The 22,786-nt window shown below is 42.5% G+C and overlaps 1 protein-coding gene across 11 annotated transcripts in view; it reads left to right on the forward strand.

Annotated features, from left to right (window-relative positions):
* RAP1GAP2 (RAP1 GTPase activating protein 2) overlaps positions 1–22,786 on the forward strand; it is a 693,938-nt gene that overhangs the window by 413,881 nt on the left and 257,271 nt on the right. The window lies entirely within an intron of this gene.

The following is a 22,786-nucleotide window of genomic DNA, read 5'->3' on the forward strand; positions in this document are numbered from 1 at the left end:
TGTGTAATTTTTATTTTTGTTTTAATATATGCAGCCTATAATTACCTTTAATGACAAGTAATTACCTAAGTTGTTGATCGATCCATTCTCCTGTGATCGATCGGCAAAGATCCTGTTTCCCCGGGGTCACGTAGTGGCTGCCTTTCAGTTTCAATCAATCCTTAAATCAGCAATGTATCCTTACATTAATATGGTAGCATTGCTATTGTTACAGTTTGCAGCCAAAACTGCAGGGTATATTGGCAACAAATTATCACAAACAGGAAAGTGTTACAAAGATCTTGCATTGCTGGGGAAGCGTGCTAAAACCTGCTATAGAAAACACAGGATGCTCAGTAAATTAAAGCAACAATTCAAACTTTTTGAATGGATTGAAGCAGGGAGTCTCGGAGCTGAACCCCATTAATTTCAGCTCCAGGGAACCCCTGCTTCCAGAGATACTTACCTTTGTAGCGGTTGCCAGTAGCTGCTACCTGGGGTTCGCGTAATGGCCGCTTTTCAAAGCTCCCGCTTCCAGCAGGCCATTAAGAAGCCGTGATGTCATCCAGTTTGGATTGTAATTGGCCCAGGTGACGCCCGCTTGGATTGCTCTTTTAAAACTCATTAAAAATGGCACGAAAAGTTGTGTTTTTTTATTTACAGTAAGTATTATCTAATACGACAGAACTGATTAAAAAAAAAAAAACATGCACAATATTGAATATTTTACCCCATGAGGTTATACATCAACATTTCTTCAATGAGCAATTAAATACCACCAGATTGAACAAAATAAAAAGTTTTTTTTTTTTAACCTGGTTCTATTTTTTTTTCACCAGTTTTGCAGCACTGGGAGACATTGGTACATATTTCCAAAGAATCTCATCTGCAAATCCCTGCCACTGTATTTATCAAAACAAATATTCCATTGAAAGCAATCCGTCCATATGAACAACTGGGCCAAAAACTTTGCACTATATTATTTATCATGCAAACAATCCCATTGTATTCCTTTGTATTTGATAAATTGGATCCAATATTTTTTTCTTATTTTGATACATCCCCCATTGTGATTTGACAAGTGCAAATAAAAAACAAGTTAGCTGGGCTTTCACAGCTGCAAACACTTGGGCAAAATCAGTGCAAAGAGACGGCAGCAGAGTTTTTGGAAGTAAAATCTCTGCTTTTTGTACAGTAGGATTCTTTTTCTTAGTTCTGTTTTTTTTGCTCCAATTTTGTTTTTGGTTGGGAGACTTAATAACTTGACCCCACTATACATAAATCAAGCCAACCCTCCCGATTTAGGCTGGACACTGTCGATATTTGGGGTCAGTCTCCCAACCCTCTTACTCACAGAGGTCTCCAGAAGTGGAAAATAATAATCTGTCTCAATTTACTCCTATAAAAGATTGCCAAAGTGGTCTAAATTATCCCCACACAAACCAACATAGCCCTGCATGTAACATTCCAGAGAACGGAGGACTCCAAGAAGGAACTGAATGTTCATCATAAAGATAGCTGAGTTAGTGATGTTTTAGTGGCATGTCAGTGATGGTCCCGGGGTGTAACTAATGGAGTTGATAGGTCCAAATCTCCTGATAGCCTCAGGACATAGGTTGGCATGTACTAATATGGACTGAGGAGTATATCATATTCTGCGACTGGGCTTGTCTTTCTTTTACCATTTATTTGACCTGCATCACTGTGGACTAGGACTTACTTTTGTTAAAGGGTTTATGCTAATTCAACATTTAATTCAATAAAAGGATTTATTTGACTTCAAGGATAAATATATCATAGAATTTTTTCTTTAAATATACATTGAATGTATCTTTGTATTTGAATAGAAGGGCTGTAATATGAACAGACATATATAGTTGAACATAACACTTGTGAATATAAGGATTTACATTAATGAAATTTTTTATTTGCATGTAGAGATACTGTATTTATCAATCTCCCGGTCATACTAGTGCAAAAAATAGCATTACGTGTATCAAAGAAAGGAAAAACAAACTTCAGAGAATGATTATGTTCAAATATTCCAAATTAAGTATAGGAATCTAGGGAGTCATTTACTGGTGCCATAGTTATAGAAAACACATTTTTCATTTTCTTAATTGTTTTTTTAACATTACACTGTTTTTGTTCTGGGAGTAGGCACATTTTCATGAACAACTCATTCTTTCACAAGCATTGCATTTGTGTGCAAAATCTCGTTTAAATAATAACGGGAAAACCTCACTAAAACATGCCCGAGTAAATGTCAGCGACATTTCAAGCAATTGTCTGGCGTTTTGGTATTTGCCCCACTTTGTTTTTGCCGAACAATTATTATTATTTATTTATTTTACAAAATAAAATACGGGAAAGGATACAAAACTTGAAAAAGTGGGAGATGAGGCTACAAGAAAAGCAATCATACGTTATATAAATACAGTATACAGTGACTATCAAAACCATAAAAAAATTTTTTAGAATAGCTTGAAACCTCCAAAATCTACCTGTAAACAGCAACTTAAAGCTCATTTCGATATGATTCCCAAACCCCGCTCTGAATGAACCAGCTAATCCTTTGTCTGCTAATTGCTGTATCGAAGGATCGTCTCCTGGAAAGGCCGCCTGGGGGCCACATTTTTAAGAATAGGGGCATAGTGCTATTTAAAATTACGGTCAGCTTCTCCAACTCTAGTATGAATCTCACTTTATCTCTACAAACCTGAAGTGGGGGTGGTGGGATCTGCTTCCACTGCAGTGCAATATTTGCCCCACGTTTTATTTGTACGTGCCCCCTTCCCCTATTTTTTTCCCCATATAAATAAAATGTATTTGGGTAAAAATATTTGAGTGGAAGTAATCATTTGAATGGAGGATTTAATTGAGTAGGCCTACACTGTTTTGTTTTTGTTTTACACAAAATGAAAAAAAAAAAGTAGAAACAACATATTTGTAACATTGGATAAATAATAATGCACCTGATAAAAAAAGTTTGAAATGCAGAATTACAGTATAGTCCTCCATAAAGGATATCACTCCATACTTTGTTATTTGAAGGTTTAAAGCATAGGATGGCAAGGCAACATCCCATAAGTCTGCATTTCCACACTTCTGTCATGTCTCCGAGGTTGATCCATAACGTTTACATTGATGTATTTTTCTTTCAATACAGTTTGCCTTGAGCGTGGACAAGATGAGAAATCTATGCTTTTAGTTTGCGATACTGGAGTTATGGTCCCTGAAAATGATTGAGCCCATCCTCAAGCTGTGCTCAATTCCTGAGATGTTCTTTACGCCACTTTGGTCTTTCATTCAAGGCACAAACCTGCCTGCATATTTTATCATTTGAGTAAATTTCCATTTGTCATGCTACCACTGCATACGCTACATGCTTTATTTACTTTCTAGTATTTCATCTTATTAAATGCTGAGAAGCTGTCATATACATACATACATATAAAAATATTACTGAGAGCACATACACATGTCTTAGACAGGTCTGCAACCCTGCTTTTTGCCATTATCACCTAGCATACAGTGCTTCCACTGCAGTAAGGGATTCTGGGAAATTACATGCAAATGAGCACACAGTGCCGCCTTTTGTCTCAAATCCATTATTACATGGAACCCCCAAGCCAATGCTCGCTGTTTTAAACACAGTTCCAAACATAGCCTGGGAAGAGATGCAAAGCCAGTGAACCCACTAGCAGACAGACGGTTTCGACCTTGTGGGTCTCATATATACACACACACACACACCACACACTGTAAGTATCAAGGGGAAATTGGCACAACTCTGGGCCAAAAAGTCAGCACCATATTGTATATATGTCTGTATGTATGTATCAAAGCAAAAGATCCCATTGAAATCAATAGTTTTGCATTGAAACTGTACATACGCCCCTCCACCTTGTTGGTGATGCTACTGGTGAAATGTGTTAATTTGGATCAAAATAACAAAGTAGACAATGAAATATTGGGTCATGTATCAAAGTCTCCCAGCTGCAAAAGTGAAGCAAAACTGGTGCATAAAAGGGCACCAAATTTATTAAGAAAAAAACCCCCACTGGAAGCACAATAGGAAATAAGTAGAATACAATACCAGCAAGTCATGTAAAGGAAAATGCACTAGTAACGCAATCTAATAAGCATTTTTACATGTGATTAACTATACATAGGGTAAAGCCCAGCAAAACTAGAGATTACATGTCCCAGTTCACTCTGTGCGCAGTTTTGGTTGGCTGGAAAATCGCAGATTGGTGAATAGAAGTACCAAGCAAATCAATGGCTGCAGGTTCTAAGAAATGCCAAAACGTGAACAAATGGGTAAATTTGCAGAAATACACTTCATCGCCACTAGGGGGAACCTATGAACAGCTTTCTTTCTATACGCAATAGTTTCGTAAGTGAGCTGGTTCAATTCCCCAGAGTTTAACATCTCCCTTAAGGTATATTCATTAAAGTGCAATAGCTATTCACACTCAAGTTAATCATTGTTAACAGGCAATAATGGTTATCCCACTTAACTAGTAAATATACTCCCAATCCGTTCTCACACCTGAGATTGATCTTTCTTTTGTCACAAGGGAAAGCACTCTACAGTACCTACCCTCTAAGCTAGTAAAGAGAATCATGATGTTCACGTGTTGTATGCGAGCATGGTACTTATGAGTTAATAGCTGTGGATAACTCTCTATCCCTAAAGTCAAAGAGAAGGATAATAACGACTGGCATTTCTGTTTTGTTTTCACAATTCTCCCAAATAATGTTTTCTGAGAAGCAATAATCTCCTAAAAAATTATCTACATTCCTTTTTTTTATCCATCATATCCATTTAATAATTAGGCATCACAACCATTGTCTTTTATGGCAGAAATTCTGCAATTCTTCAATACACTACTTAAAAACCTACAGTACTCACGCAGGTTTCTTTACAGTGCTGTAGCATACAAAGGACGACAAGAACTACACATACATAAAGCAGCTGGCTGAAAACTACAAATTAACATATTAACAAATGAAAAATATGTGTTGGTCATATAGAAATAAAGACATTGGTGGCAGATAAGGACAATATGGTCAACCAATTAATTAATTAACCCCCACCCTTCCTCTCTTTCTGGCTGCGCTGATCGCAGTTGCTTAAGTCTTTCCTGGTTAGTGTTTAGCTGCAAATCATGCGTCATTTAGCAAAGAGAATCGCAAGTTGCACTGTTAATATTTCAGGCCTTTAGAAGTGATTCTGACCTTTTTTGTGTACATTGTAAACTCCTGCAGGGGGTTACTGTTTCAGCACTGTCACTTTCCCATCTTAAGACACACTTGCTTAAAGAAGCATATGAGTAACAACGTGGCTAATACTATACACATTATACATAAAGCTTGGCCCCCTGCAGACGCACTTACCAGAACTCTCTCCTACTGTCTCTGTACGTTCTTACCTACCAATTAGATTGTAAGCTCTTCGAAGCAGGGACTATTCTCCCGAAATGTTACTTTTATGTCTTAAGCACTTATTCCCATGATCTGTTATTTATATGATTTCCACGTGTATTACTACGGTGAAGCGCTATGTACATTAATGGTGCTATATAAATAAAGACATACACACATACTTTCCAGCACTTTCTTTGGCAGCTGCTTGCAGATTCCTGATACAAGTTCTGCCCCACTTGCATCATATTTAACAGTTGCAATTAAAGAGAGAACACTTAGACCAGATGAAGTCAAAGACTGAGCCATTCATTGAGCCACCTGTGCTGAAGCAGGGATATCCTGAAAACCTGACTTTTTGGTGACCCAGCAGGACTGGAGTTGATCACCCCTGACTTTGACCATGTAACATTTCTGCCCTTTTTTAACTGCTGTACCTAAAACCCTGGAAATGTGCAGAAACCAATGTTATGGAAGATACAATAAATGAAAATAAAGAATATGCAAGGAAATCTACAGTGATGAGGGCTAAGATTTAAACAAGTCGTTATTTTGCCACAATAACAAAAATGGAAAACGTGTCGATAGTTTTCCATTGAACAACTGAATTGTAAGATCAGAATGAAAGGAAAAGTAAAGAAAATATGGGGAAAAAAGGAAATCAAGGTTTCTTTGTATAATACTGTATGCAAACCATTGCATGTCTCACTGGCAGGAAAAGAGTTAAACAATGTCCACCTCAGTGCAGGCAAATTATTGGAACCATCTGGGTCATAGGTGGGTGAAGTCAGAAGTGTGTGATTGTATATCAATATATTTAATTATGCAGCACCAACAATGTACACATTGACAATACAGAGATAACACAATACAGGGAATAATAATACAATAGGTCTCAGAAAGGTCTGCAAACCTGCTTTTCACCATTGTCGACCAAACGCAGCATCCTAAGTTGCCGCCGGGAAACCTCACCACTGGACATGTTGACGCTTCTTCGCAGCCACTGCCACCGCCATCTTTAAACGTTTCGTCCGCCACTCTGAATGTGAACACTCCTGTTATGAATGAGCCCGCTAACCAGCACACTCAGCACGCCCGCTGGACTCTGTGTGCCATCTTATCACAAGAAAATGTAAAACAAAATTGTGTCACTGGCGGGGTCTGGCGAGCAAGCTGAGAAGGCCTAGCGGGGGCGCTGAGGGTCCTGGTTAGCGGAAGTGTACACATTTACGCTCAGTGTCCTGGATGGTGGTGACTGCAAAGAAAGGTGAAGAAGAAATGGCGACTTGTCCAGCAGTGAGTTTTCCCAGTGGCGACTTGCGATGCGGTGGAGTGCCACGGGCAGACTGGTCACGGCCAAAAGGCCGCAGCCAAACGTCCCATACCGGCTTGAATATGTGTTGTAGTGAGCTAGTCAGGACACATTCACGCTGTTACTTTTCACAAGTGGCTGTGAAAAAGATGGAGTTTGTTTAGTTTATAGCCTATGAGTCATGACGCAGACAGATATTTTGCTTCATTGGCCTAGATCAGTGTTTTTTAATAAGGGTTCCACAATCATCCCTAAATAGTTCCCTGAAATGTTCAGGTTATTTGAAAATGTTACCAAATACAGAAGAGTTTACAATGCACCTGATCTCAGACACACTATTAGAGAGGGTTGGGGTTCCTTACAATGCATCTGATCTCAGACACACTATTAGAGAGGGTTGGGGTTCCTTACAATGCACCTGATCTCAGACGTGCTATTAGAGAGGGTTGGGGTTCCTTACAATGCATCTGATCTCAAACGTGCTATTAGAGAGAGTTGGGGTTCCTTACAATGCATCTGATCTCAGACGCGCTATTAGAGAGAGTTGGGGTTCCTTACAATGCATCTGATCTCAGACATACTATTAGAGAGTGTTGGGGTTCCTTACAATGCATCTGATCTCAGACATACTATTAGAGAGGGTTGGAGTCCCGCAGAATTTCACAATATAAATATAGGGTTACTTAACCAAAAAAAGGTTGGAAACCACTGGCCTAGACTGCCAATTCAAGCTATTGAACAAGACACATTAATTTTCCCCATTTAGTACTTTAGGAACCAACATCACTTTGCAGTGCATTTCTTCCCTTTGGTCCTTTATGTAATGAACGCTGACTTCACGGCATAATTGTCAAATTTGGCAAATACAGTATAAACTCTTTCAGCACCTCGTTTAGCACCAAGACAGTCCAAATTTCTATTGATAAGTTAATTAAGATAATATATGATGATGATTCCTAACACTCTGGATTATTTAGACTTCATTAACAAGACGGGGCGAAAGTTTCACAGAATATTGCTGTATGAAAATCCTTTGCTTTACATTATAAAGCTTACTCTTACTTTGGGTAATTGGTTATCGGATTAGGTAGAGTTAGGGTAGGGTTTCCAGATGTCCCATATATATGGGATTTTCCTTATTTCATTGCATTGGCCTGTTGTACCGCTACGGTCTGTCGGGACGCATAGTTGTCCCTTATTTTAGTGCATTGACGCAGGGCTGTCAAGAGGGGTCAGAGAGCTGGGAGAACTCTCCCGGGTCCTGTGGCTGTAAGGGCCCCAGCCAGTCGGTGATGGAAGTTGAGCACGGCCAGAGGGTGGACTCAACTTCTGCATCCGCCTACCTGCCCTCTGTTTGCTGCCTGGGCCCAGCTGCAGGGCCTCCCCACCCACCAATCGGCACCGGAAGTTAGGGCCCACCAAAAGTTGGGACAAACGTCTATATCCTGCGCGTGACACTGGAGGCCTCCCACCCAAGGTAAAAGTGTGCGTGTGTGTTGTGGGGAGAATTTCCATTAAGCAGCATTTTAACCATAAAGTTATGCAGCACATGGTAGAATGGCAACATATTATATTGAAGGTATCATTTTTAAAAAGGTATCGTCTAAGAAGGTACCTCTTTAAGAAGGTATTGTTTGAGAAGGTACCTCTTTAAGAAGGTATTGTTTGAGAAGGTACCTCTTTAAGAAGGTATTGTTTGAGAAGGTACCTCTTTAAGAAGGTATTGTTTGAGAAGGTACCTCTTTAAGAAGGTATTGTTTGAGAAGGTTCCTCTTTAAGAAGGTATTGTTTGGAAAGGTTCCTCTTTAAGAAGGTATTGTTTGAGAAGGTACCTCTTTAAGAAGGTATTGTTTGAGAAGGTTCCTCTTTAAGAAGGTATTGTTTGAGAAGGTTCCTCTTTAAGAAGGTATTGTTTGAGAAGGTTCCTCTTTAAGAAGGTATTGTTTTTAAAAAGACAGGCACTATAGGGATGAGTGGAGGGAATAATGGTCATAGGCTAGGCAGAATGTTACCAACTTTCTAAAGAAAGGAGTATAAACACGTGACTATTTGTGGCAGTGATTCCCTAAGGTTTCCCGAGTGTCTCCAAGGGGTTTGCCCCCCAAAATATGTAATGGCAGATCCCAGGCGATATAGTGAGTTCCTGAGTCTGTGGAGTGATCATGTGCTTAGTAAGGTCCCAAACTGCACCTCAATGGTACAGTTCGCAATTACCGTAGGAAAGCCGTACTCCACAGTGGCTTCCGTCAGCCGCTACAAGGCATTGTCGGGCATGCCTTTGAAGCTCCTTTGGTCATTGACAGCAATACCATCCACACTGTCTGCACACAGTGAGATGCGGTTTGGGATCTATAATGTTTAAGATCGGTCAAACTGGTTTCTTAGCAGTAGTTTGGTGTGTAGGCCAGCAGTGCGCAAACTGGGGGGCGCGAGACTGCCGACGGGGGGGCGCAGGGTTTACAGAGGTTTACAGAGGTACTTAAATTAAGTGCCGGGGGAGCTGCAGGGCCTCTGTAAACCTTTACTTACTTAGGCTCCGACGGCTTCCTTCCTGCGTCGCCATGGCAACGCGGCATCAAAATGCCACCGCGAGGTCATGTGACGTCCGCCGGAGCGCAGGTTAGGGGGGGCGCGGGAGTGAGGGGACCACCGGTAGTGGGGCGCAGGGAAAAATTTTTGCGCCCCCCTGGTGTAGGCAATAAGATTTATTAATTCGGCTCCACAGAACAAATATTTTCCAGCAGGGGGTGTCCAGTGTAAAAAAGGTTGTGAACCACTGATTTATGGCATTGATTGCAAAACAGTATTTGGCTGGGGATGACAGTGGTTACAGGTGTTTACTGTTCTTTTTCCTGCTCTCCAATGCTCCCTTTTAATACAGTATGTGCATCAATACAATCCACACAATGATAAGTAATTAGCTAAGTTGCCGATTGACCCGTTCTCCTGATTCGGCTCGGGGGTTCACTAAATGTCTGTCAGTGCAGCGGAAGAGGACCAAAGGTGCAACGTTGTGTGGGGAAGATCATGTGGCCAGACAGTCACTAGATACAATTGGTGCACTGCAAGAGAGAGGGCAGGGCTCAAAAAGGGGTGTGTCAGAGCCTGTTTCAGAAGAGGAAGGGGATGTGCCTTTGTAAATGGTTGCTATAGAAACAAAAAATGCTTGTTACATTATAATACATTTAAAATGTAATTCATAGTTGTTGTTTTTTTGTTTTAAATGCTACAAGTATTTTCTCATAGAACAGAACTGATTTATTAACAAAAACACACACGTAGGATATTGCTTAGTCTGCAGCTTTAACAGAACTGACCAGGTGATTTACCTTCCGATTTCTGGCTCTTTCTTCTGTTTCCTCCTGCTCTGCATATCTAAACTATACAGACAAACTACTAAACTCTTTGAAAACCAATAAAAGGCAAGTCGTTTCCAAATCCAGAACATTTTTTTTTGTCCCAACCAGCAGGAGTTGAAACATTAATGACAAATTGGATGGTCCCTTTTAAGGTTAGGTTAAGGTTAGGTGCCGAATGTGCCACTTAGTTAATGAATAAATATGAATATTAACAATAATGTCAACATTTGCATCCAGTCACACTATTACTACGGTATTACTAAGGAATCAAACTCAAAACAATCTCTTGGAAATGATTGCATAAAATATTACAGAATTGTTGGTTTTTATTGTTTTAATGCCTTTAAGAAGAACAATAAAGCTGTAATGATTCACTTGCATTTTTACAGATGTCTCATGATTATTAGGAGCTTATTGCATATACAGAAATGTACCTGCCTAAGGCAACACATTAAGTACATGTAGTTGACTTCAATACAGATTCAAATAATATCACTGTTATTATAGTCTTTGCAGTGCTCAGTTTTATTATTGTTGTTGTTTTTTAAGATGCATTCACTTTAACAAAAAGATTTGAAGGAAGACACAGGAAATTAATCAAAAATACGTAGGTGTCGGTTAGGGTTACCAGGTGGCTTCTCCAAAAATACTGGACACAATCGTGAATGGTGCGATGTACTCGAGACACACACACACACACACACGCACCCCTCTCACCTCTCTCCATTCCATGCTGTTTCTTCTTCTCCATGGCCCACCCCTAGGCTCCTGACGCCTCCTCCTGATTGGCTGCTGCTGGGTAATGCAGCCAATCAGGATAGAGGAAGCTGCCCAGCCACCTAGTAACTAGGGTTGCCAGATGGCTTGTCCAAAAATACTGGACACAATGGTAAAAGATGCAACCCCCCCGCCCCCCATTCGAATACATATAAAAATATACCACCACGCTGCCTGAATACATATAAAAAATATACCATCACTCCCCCCCAAATACATATAAAAATATACACCCACCAACCCCGAATACATATAAAATATACCCCCACCAACCCCGAATACATATAAAATATACCCCCACCTCCCAAATACATATAAAAATACCCTCACTTCCCCTATACATATACAAAATACCCCTACCTCCCCAATACATATAAAATATACCCCATCTCCCCAATACATATAGAATATACCCCCAGCTCCCCAATACATATAGAATATACCCCCCGCTCCCCACTACATATACTAAATATCCCCACCTCCCCAATAAAATTCAGACTTACCTTGGGGATGGTGTCAGGTCAGGCCCGGTGGCTGCGGAAGGGGCAGTGGCTGGGAGGTGGGGCAGTGGATGCGGGGAAGACGACAACAGTGGATGCAAACGGGGGGCAGTGGATGCGGAGTGAGGTCAGTGGATGCGGGGGTCTGGGCCACCCTCTCATGCCGGCGCTCACTACTCGGCATGGGATAGACAGGGAGAGAGAAGCCTGCAGCGGGGGAGAGCCGGGCATGGTGGCAACTGCTCTGACCAGCCGCCGCTGCCCCCCCCCACCCCCCTGCAGCCACTCTGCATCTGGAGAGAGATAACCTTTCCTTTTATACCAGACGCAGGGGCAAAATACCGGACACCTGACAACCCTACATAACAGCCCTGCTCTCTCCCTGCTCAGGGAAATCCCACGGCCCCCCAAGCCGTAAGGTGACTACAGGTATGTCCAGAGAGGTAATACCGGACACATACTGTACATGTCCAGTATTACCTGTATGTTTTACGGAGTAGTGTCCAAATACAGGATAGTCCGGTTCAATACTGGACACCTGGCAACCCTAGCTACGGTTGGTAAAAAAAAAGTGATTCTTCCAATCTCCTGGAAACCAGCTTCATTCATCCCATAGAGAACCGGGGAAGACATATAGATGCAGTTCTGGGTTCTTTATCTTTACTAGAAATGAAAAGTCTCTCTAAATGATTCAGCATTTAGTTTTTTTTTTATAATTCGTTTTTAAATGAGTTACTTAAATAATACACATTTACTTTTAATTAAAAACATGAATTTCTTAGAAAGTAGCACTATAAACTGGAGTGCTACAGCATGATAATAAAAAAAAAGAGAGAATATATCTTTGTACCATTGGTTGCATCTTTATAAACACATATTCGAACAATAAGCTACAGTATAACACAATGCTATAAGTAGACCTGTCCCAATGTTTGCATTTGTGGGCCTTCAAAATCAGAAGTAGCTTGTCACAGTTCAGACTTCAGTTTACACAATTGCACACACACTGCTGCTTTCTGTTTGCTGGCCACCTCCAGGCACCCGCACATACTTCTTCTAAAAAATCAATTCCATTCTTAATTTTAAAAGAGAATTTTCTATTAACAAGAATATGTTCTCCTTGAATGGGTGAGATGATTCACGATGTGCAGGCCTGCCACTACGTTTTCCAGGGCCCGGTACTTGAACCTTGACCCCAGCAGTTTTTTTCTTGGAGGGGGCGAGGTTGTGAGATAGGGGTTGGGGTTTCGCAGATATTGTAGTGCAGAGGGGGAGGAGGTGGGGCAGAGCCTCATCCCTCTGCCAGTACAGTTGTCCTTCTGTACCCCCCTGATATAGGCTGACCAGACGTCCCAGTTTAGCCGGGACAGTCCCGGTTTTTGACAGTTTGTCCCGGGTAACGACTTTTCTGCTCTCTGTCCCGGTTTTTCTGTGCACTGGCCACGCATGCGGGGTCAGCACTTGCTGGGCGTGCACATGTGCGACCGGCAGGCTCCGATCATGCATGCGTACAAGCCGTCGGCAAGTGCAGATCGTTTATGCACATAACGGTCCTGCAAACATCGATCGCGCATGTGCGGCCAGCAAGAGTTCACCGCGCATGCGCAGCCGGCATTTGCGCTTGCGCAGTTAGTGACCGCTGTTCGCGTATGAACAGTCGGTGCTCGTGACTGCGCATGCGCAATTGGCTCTCACGTCTGCGCATGCACGATATTTGTCCTGTTTTTTGCCAGGACAAATATGGCCACCCTACCCTGATAGCAGCCCATACGATGCGAGACAGAGGTCATATTCAGAAAACCGTGGGCATCAGGAGAAAGGTATCTGAGTAAGTCAATTGCAGGACTGGTAGAAGTACCCAGATAAAGCAATCCTATTATCAGAAATGTTTGGGTCCCCAGCTTCCATGAGCCATAACTAGTCCAGTCCCTCTGCCGTTGCCTAGAATTGCATACTGACTTATCTCAGTGATCTGCTGTATTTCCTGGGCTTATATCAGAACTTCATGGGGAGGTGTACAGCAGCACCCCCTGTAGCAATTACTGTCACATGTATGTCTTCCCTCTGGCTTTTTCTGGGATTGTCAAAGGTTACCAGGAACAACAAAGAACATTACCATTTATTCAACCTATAACAATTAACCAATAGGAAGTTCCCAGATCTACACACTAGGCCCGTGCCCATCTCCCCATGTTCCCTACCAACTGCCTTTATTTAAATGAGTGTGTGCCACAATAATCTAAAAACAAGTTAAAACTCTATGGGATTTATTCATTAAGACAACTCCTCCCACCCCCAATATTTTTCCAGGTTACCTGTGAGTTGATGCATGCTCTCCCAACCTTGGGATTTCCCTGTTTGACACAAAAGAAATGACACACAGCTGCAGGATCACAAATAGAAAGTAGCGACGTCATTGGGAACTGGCCGTTGGAGCAAGCACTTACAACACAACCATTTTGTGTCCACTGGGCACAATCTAAAATCGGGGGACAATAGATCGGCACGCGCTGCTGCTTCAAACTGCCGAGCGGGGCTCGGATTACTACAACCGGAGTCAGCACTATCATAGTTTAATCACCCGCTATAAGTACTAATGGATCTACTACAATGATCCCTTATAGCAGAGGTGCTCAACTCCAGTCCACAAGCCCCCACTCCCCCCCCCCCACCCCCAACAGGTCAGGTTTTCAGGATATCCATGCTTCAGCACAGGTGGCTCAGCCTCTGATTGAGCCACCTGTGCTGAAGCTAGGATATCCTGAAAACCTGACCGATTGGGGGGTGGGGGGTGGTTTGAGTTGACCACCCCTGCCTAATAACACTAACATTAACCAATATGGAGGGGGGGGGGAAGCAAAGAGAAAAACTTGGTATACAGGCATACCCCGCATTAACGTACGCAATGGGACCGGAGCATGTATGTAAAGCGAAAATGTACTTAAAGTGAAACACTCCCTTTTTTCCACTTATCGATGCATGTACTGTACTGCAATCGTCATATCCGTGCATAACTGATGTAAATAAGGCATTTGTAACAGGCTCTATAGTCTCCCCGCTTGCGCACAGCTTCGGTACAGGTAGGGAGCCGGTTTTGCTGTTCAGGACGTGCTGACAGGCGCATGCGTGAGCTGCCGTTTACCTATTGGGCGATATGTACTTACTCGCGAGTGTACTTAAAGTGAGTATCCTTAAAGCGGGGTATGCCTGTATTTAAATAAAATTCCTTACATGTTGTGTTTTTTTTTTTTTGCAAATTTGTCAAGAAAGTTTGCATTGCTCAGAAATGTGGCAATTTTGACAGAACTCACCAGAATTCCAGTAAATTACATTTAATGAGTACAATGAAAACCTTTAAACCCTTCACACTGCATTACCTTGCATGCAACCTGGCCATGAAGGTGTTAAACATTATTTAGCGCCATATTGCTTGGAAACCACAGATCACCATCAGGCATTAGTCAAAGTGTGAGGGTATTAAAAGGGTGTGTGCATTAGCGCTAGTTTTCTATTTATAGCTCCACCCCTTGCTTATGTAAACTTACTTTCCTGCTACTGTATTTCTATTCCTAAACCCCACTTTTCTATTAACCCTTTCAGTGCTTCGCCAGCTTCTACAGCACGGAAGGAAGTTAAAGAAAAATGAATTTCATTCAGCTGACAATTTTCCTTTTGCGTTTAGTTTAAATATTGTGCAAACCTTTCTACAATGAACTAAAATACATTTTGCTACAATGTTTAATGGCTTTAGAATTTCTTGAATCCATCCACGGTAGTACCGTTAAATTTTTTATTTTTAGGCCTTTCAATCACTGAATTGAGGTGAATTGAATGCAGTGACCTGTGTCAGAAGTTCATAATATAGAGATGCCAAAAAGAGATCCTGACTTAAGGGCAAGAGAAAAAATGATGCTCTAGTTGAGAACACTTTGCTGTGTCAGCTCCTTTACTAGCACCAGTAAAACATGCATTGCCTCACTTTGCAGTGTGCTGCAAGGCCTTCAATGCTGCTCTGCCCAACCCCTTCAAATATACTCGTTATAAAACACGCACCACGGCTTTTATAACAGAAAACAGTAAGTGCCAACCCTGCCAGAGTGCTCCCCCAACCAATGATGCACAAACACCCCAAGCCAGGCACCGCAAAGCTGCAGCCGCTCAGCTGGGATTATGGTCCCCAGATACCGCACAAAGAACCCTGCCCAGTCACCAATAAATGCCATCACTAGGCATTACTGTACCCACAGAGGGCAGTCTGGCAAGGTTACCCTGCACTTACATCCCCAAAAAGCTGCTACCCAGGGGGCTATTTAATGACTTAAATTAGCCTCGGACCTCCAGACCCACCAGAACCTTCTCTATCCCATCCTGAGTAGTAACATGAAATAAATCCAGGCTGAGATTAGACAAGTGCACCACATACGGACGAAACAGACCCTCGTTAAACAACTCAAAATCAGGGGGACAAATCACCCTGCCCCATGACTGCAGAACAACCTTTCCTACCACTTTATTAATTTTCTTTCTACTCTTCTCGACCTCCCAGGCCAGCCGAGCCCCCTTCCAGATATTCTTATACACTATGTTTGACCAATTCACCGGCAAATTACCAAACCTGACCAGGATCTGTACTAAATCCCTTCTAACCGCATAAATTCAGTCCAACAACAACAGTTACAACATAGCAACACCAACTCGGGCAACAACTCACTTTAAACCTCTTTTACCCCACCAAAAAAACGCAACTTTAATCACTCCACCATCCCCAAATTCGTCCTGTATAGTCAAACCTCTACCCACTTTTCTGCCCGCTTTTCTACCTAATGCATATACGAATCGACAATTCTATACATGTCCGTGGCAGCAACAGCTAAACATCGACAAGGAACAACCAAAGCAAAATGTAACTACCTAAACTAATGAAAGACAAACATAACTGTGATAACGATTTTAATCCCATCTAACACTTTGAGAAAGCCTGCAAGGGCGAAACATGTCAGTGTGATTGCCATCAGTGAATAAATCGGTTCAATTCACCCTCTTTGGCTGATTATTTCTGGCTGTGTGCCAAGTTTTGTTCCTGTAGATATACTCTGCGCTTTGCCTGGCCGGGCCAACACCCTGCAAGTTTGGAAACTTATCAACACTCATCTTATTGTGAGTACTTTGTTTTGTTCGTTGAACAGTCTTGATCATATTTGGAGGTGTTACATTTGTACCAGGATATACAGGACTCATACATTTTCTATATAGAGTGGGAGTCCAATCTGGTACTAACCTCCACAAGAAACAAAGTCATCATTCTGTATACTTGCCAAAGGGTCAGGTCCTTGAAGATAATTATCAATACTATTGAAGGAATTCTATTATTACATGCAGTTTTTTCTTCATATTTTGAGTGTATCCCATTCCCTTGAGCCCCAGTTTATCCCTAATAGGGAGGTCACAGACTCCCATCTTATAATCCGTTGAATCATGTAAACACCCAAACCCAACAGGGCCGCCTCCATCGCTGTCTCTATGCAGAAGGAATGTGTACCGAACTCTGCAGTGTCTAAACCCAAGCCCACAAACCACAGCTGGAAAAGCCGCTGGTACTGGTACCTTGACAAGCCTCTCTCTTAGCATGCACTAGCAAAGGACCAGGGATGGGAGGCCTGATCTCCAAGAATTCCTTAGCCTCTTAACTGGGCAGACTAAATTGTCATTTAAGTTGACCAACCGGACCCACGAACCCCTGCCCAGCTGGTCAGTTTTTGACTGGCATACCAAGAGGCAGACGTGATCAGATTCCCAAACCACATCCTCCAACTACAAACCATCTCCTCCTTTATTAGTACTGTAAACCAGCTCACTTACCCTCAGAGCCCCAGAACACACAAGCACGAAGGCCGCATTAAGCAGCCTTGCCTTGTACTGTGCAACACAATTTTTTCAGTCACCTGCACCAAACTTTCTTATACTATTGGCGTAACTGACTTCATAAAATCCTGTATTGGCAAAACCCTCTATAGCCCGGCCGCCTCCCTGCATACTGCAAAGTCCATTGTAGAAACCCCCAGACACAATAACTTCATAAAAAAAAAAAAAACCCCGCCAGCTTCCTTTCCATAGGTCTACAGTAACTCAAGCACTAACACAAATGTTAGCAGGACACCGACCTCCAAAATTTCAAGTCCTAATTGGCCCGCCAGAATAAGGTACTCACGCCAAGAAGCTGCATAAGCTCCCCACGCACCAGGTGCACTACATGCTCAAACTAGATCCATCACTAGTCCGACGCCGGATCCCACAATTCTGAAAGGCAGCTCTGACCTTCTTGATCTTCGGGGACCAACCTCCTGAACTCTGCCAGCTGCATCGCAGACAAGAAGGGTCAGTGATACAATTTGCCACCCTCGGCCCATGCCTCGCATTAAATGATATGTTCAACCTCAAACATGACAACACTAAATTCTGCAAAAAGCCCTAACTCAGGGGTCGTGCACCAAAGCCATTCATAGCCTCCATCACCCACATGTTGTCTGTCCAGAAAATTACCTCCCAATTTACAAAGTGATCACCCCATAATCTTATAGTGATGACTAGGGGAAAGAATTTCAAGAAAAAATCTAGCTAGACCGCAAGGTCTTTTCGAATGCAAGCCATTACCCCAGTGATTTTCAACCGGGGTTCCGCGGAACCCCAGAGGTCCGCGGAACCCCGGAGTTCCATGAGCACCCCTCAGGGTTCTGCGGCCGCCAGTGCTGGAGAGCCGGGACACCTCTCCCAGCGGCCCCAGGACCGGCGGCGCAGCGGCACCTCCACATAGCTGTGATGTTGTTTGCGGTGCAGGATGTTTCCTGTACCATAGACATAAATGTACTTACACAGAATTGTCAGCTCTCCATAAATGATGGGAAGATACAATATTACTTAATTATCTAGCCGCATATATACCCATATAACACTGTGTAATCATTGCTAATGAAACTCTATCTTCAACGGAAATGTTATATTAAAAGCACACCCTTTTAAACAACCCCTCCTGTTGATATCAAATGGTCCCTGTCACAGGCAGTCTGTCATGACTGTGTAACAGTGTTTCCCCCCCCCCCCCCAATCGCAGATCGGGGCCCTTACTGGCTGTTTGTGGTGCATACCTGCTGGTTACAAGAGGGCTGAGTCGTCCACGGTAACCTTGGGACACAGGAACAGGTTTCTGGGTTCCATACCCCGTGTAATACTTAGCAGTGCTGCGCCTCCATCTGCCGTAGGCTCCAGGGATATGGAGGCGATATCCCACGGTAGAACTGTAACTCTCCCCCCAGTTAGATCACACACCAGGCAGGAGGTATATTGCAAAACAGGAACAGGTTTATTACTACTCAGTGCAGTAATACAGGTACTCAGCTGTCACCTGCCGGATCACAGTCTCTTCTCTCAGGTATCACCGGAGATAGTCCCTGGACAGTCACTACGGGACTAGGGCACTCGCAGCCATCCTAGCTCCTCCCCACCTCCCTTGCGGGGGCAGAGGTATAGTCACTCTACTCCTCCCCGAACGAAAGAGCACATGGGAAGGCCCCAATCTCAGGCTCCCAGTCGTGACCTGCATTCCTCATGGGGAAGGACAACCAACTAAATTTAGGGCGGTCCTGCCCTTAAGTACAGCCAGAGGGCGGGCTTCCCGTTGGCCCAGCCACAACAGGATATGCCGTCACTCAAGTGCAGTCCCAAAGGACAAAGGGGAAAACCCCATGAAAACTGCTGGCAAACCTGTGAACACCAGGGTTTACTGCCAGCCCATAGGGTAGATTTAGTAGCCAGGGGATACCCCGCTACAACTGCATGAGAGGCCGTAGCAGATGAGGAGAGCTGGGGCTTCACGGCACACGTAGGCCCCGGCGACCGGACATGGACGTTCCAGCATCTACCGGGCTCTCTCTGTCAGCAGTCCAGCATGCAGAACACAGAGATGCTGAACACAGAACATGACAGTATACCATGACCATGAAGTCCATTACTTAATTTAAAGTGATTATTTATTGGAATTTAGGCCTTTATTAATATATTAAAACATGTAGTTCTTAAATGATTCATGTTATAGTTTTGCGTGGTTGGGTTATCACATGTCTTTTTAAAATGTTTACAGTGCTAGAAATCTCGCAGCACCGCCGTGCCACCAGGCTCCGGGGATCGCGATCACATGGTCGTGACCTGCCCCCTGATAATGCAAACGGAAGCTGAGTGACCTCTACTTTCGTTTCCATCTCGTTCACTGTAAGGTTGCTTATACAGTCCTGTAACATACACGTAAACATGAGCAACAAGGCTAAACTAGATATCAACGGTTTATACCTGTGGTACAATATTGGACTCAATTAGCATTCAATAATTCCCCTTTGTAGTGAAACGCTACTACATCTTGATCCAGTGCTGAAACCAATGATAACAGAGGTCACAATGTTTGCAAAACAACCCTTTGGTGGGGGGGGAGGGGGTGAGGTGGGGTTACCAAACTGCTCTGATATTGTAGTAGCTTTCCTAGAGGGTGGGTGCATATGTGTGTGTTTTTTTTCTCTTCAATCTCTAATTACTCACATCCGTCAGGGTACATCGGTCAACTGCACACAGTGGTGCTAGGGAACCATGTGGCAGGTTACCGTAGAAACCCAGCTTGTTTGCTGTGAGATAAAAGCCGGGTAGAGCTGTACATTTAGGCCCAGCTGTTGCAGGACTCACTTGGCGGCTACGAAAATAAATTAAATCAAATTGTTGTTATCTGGCCCTGTCACTATGATTGTACGTTGCAATCTAATTGTAAGATTTTGTTTTGTTCGGTTCCACTGTTATTATTCCTGAGAGACTAACTTGTGGCAGAGTTTATACATGGCCTATGACTAAAACGTTGGGCTTTTTAGAATCTTTTAATAGAAAATAATAGATTATTTAATAGATGCTCCTAAATGTACCCAGACCGTGACCACCCTTAATTATTAGGATTTACTTTTTGTGACCCCTATGTGTCACAGTGTACCAAATATTGTAATTGAAAAATACTTCAGGCAGAGATTCTAGAAACATACTGTTTGCAGTTCTATCTAGAAAATTTATTCCTTTGATGACATTTTGTACTCCTCTGTATTAGTGGTGTGCATTTTCATTTTTTCAATTGCTTTGTTTTTTTTTTTTGTAGTAAAATAGTTTTTAAGAAAAAGGCAACACAATTCGGGTAACGTCTTGATGTTTAACAGTACTAATATACTCTTCACTTAACTTTGATTGTAAGAAGTTGTGAACTTCACCTCTTGTGAGGTTTCATCTATCAAAAAATGGATTTCAGTTCTCATTGAGGTAATTGTATATGTATTCAGATAAGAGTTTGAATATGCATACCATGTTGTTTAAGCTTTTAAAATGTTACAGGTGAATATACTTGGTGGATTGAGTTTCCCATTCTTAATCCGATAATTTGGGGTCAACACAATATGAATCTAGATAAGATTTGGAGTGCACTATTTATACAAACCTATGTGTAAATATATACAGTATACATTTTATGGTCAGATGCCACAGCTATACAGCATAACATTACACCTTCTTAAAAAACACTGAACTTAAAACCAGCATGGACGCTATTAAAGTATGCTTCACCGCTATAATTATTATAACCTCTTATGAAAATATATACACATGAATTACCACATACTTTTTACAGCTGCATCATGCCTCAAATCATCTGTGCGTGAACATAAATCTCCCCAAATCTCAAAATCCACTGATGCTTTTAGTTTGAAGGATTTCCACAATATCAGAGATGCTGTGGTAACGGTTTTTTTTTCTCCCAGAATCCCCTGCGTGTCTTATTTTGAAGGCTGTCCATTCCAGGCAGCAGATATTTTTGTATGTATTGCAGGTGTTATATGTATTGTTTTTTTTTTTTTTAAATATATGCATTGTTTTTTTTAATATGGATTTGTGGGGGTGGGGAGTTTGTAAATATTTGGGGGGGGGTGAGGATTTTTTTGTATGTATTTGGAGGGGTGTTTTTTTGTGGGAGGGGAGCTGCTTTAAGAGGGGCTATCAGGGATTTTGAGGGACACTCTGAAATCATATGCAAAACACTTTTTTTTCATGGTCACATAATTAATGGGGAAATCCTCCGGTGTTTTTCTATTTTGCAGATACTGTAAACGGAGTATATTTGTAGGATGACTCATACAAAAAATGGTTGCATTGGAAATGTTGTAAGAACTACTGTAATTTAAACCTAAACATTGAGGATATGTGCTCACAAAATACTGGGAAAATGTTCCTCTTTCTTCTGTAATGCCTGATTAATACCAGAAGCACAATACTCTATATCAGCAGTGTGCAAACTTGGGGGAGACTGTCTGCAGGGGGTGCGGGGCTTACAGAGGCCCTGCGCGCTTCCCAAAGGCACTTAAATTAAGTGCCGGGTGCCAAGGTCTGTAAACCTCACTTGGCTCCGGCGGCTTCTTACACGTGTCGCCATGGCAACGTGACGTCATGCCGCCGGAGCATGGGTAAGAGGGGGGCGGCACGGAGAGAGAGGGGAACTGCTGGCAGAGGGGCGCAGGGAAAAAAGCTTGCACTCCCCTGCTCTATATCATACTTTATATACCGTAGTTCTTGCTGTTCTTGAATTTAGTTAGGCTTTCGGTTCTACACTTGACATAGATTTAGTAGAACATACATTAATTGCTTAGCTTGAAAATAGAAACATGCTAAATTTCAAAAAGGTAAGTTACTCCTACTATATTTAAGTAAATTTATCAAGAGGAACACAAACATTCCCCCCCCACCCCCGACCCCTCAGCTATAAGAATCTATTACCCTAATTTGGACCCTTTCGCTGGCAACACACGGGTTAAATTAGCAAACAAATGTTAAAGCAGCAAAACGGGAAAAAGCCTATTTGTTTTATTTAAATAAATCAGTTCAGTTGTATTAGATAATACTGTATTTTTTTTTAGCTCCTAGTGTTATTTTTAATGTACTCATCCTTTGGTTAAAACAGCAACCATTTAGAAAAGTCATATCTACTTCCACTTTTGAAACAGGCTATCACACACACACCTTTTTGAGCTCTGCGCTTTGGCAACAAAGTATCACAAACAGACCTGTTGCTGTGTTCCAAACACCAGACTGTCTATGACTCTTTCTATTACACTGAAAGCTTTAACTATAATATCTTACACTAAGCTGCAGCATTTCACAAACTGCTGCAGAGTTAGGCCTCGGCCAGGGTGGCGCTGAGCGGGCGGGCGCGCCCACTCAGCCTGCTCCGAAACACATTGAGGCAATGTGTGTGGCCAGCGTGAGCAAGCTTAGATGCTTGCAGAGCAAGCAAATTTGAATTTGCCGTCCGCAAGCGCGTCACGTCAGGGATACGCCCAATGCTGTCGTGGCCGCACCCCCAGACA

The sequence above is a fragment of the Ascaphus truei genome, chromosome 3 (assembly GCF_040206685.1).
Source record: "Ascaphus truei isolate aAscTru1 chromosome 3, aAscTru1.hap1, whole genome shotgun sequence".
NCBI lineage: Eukaryota > Metazoa > Chordata > Amphibia > Anura > Ascaphidae > Ascaphus > Ascaphus truei.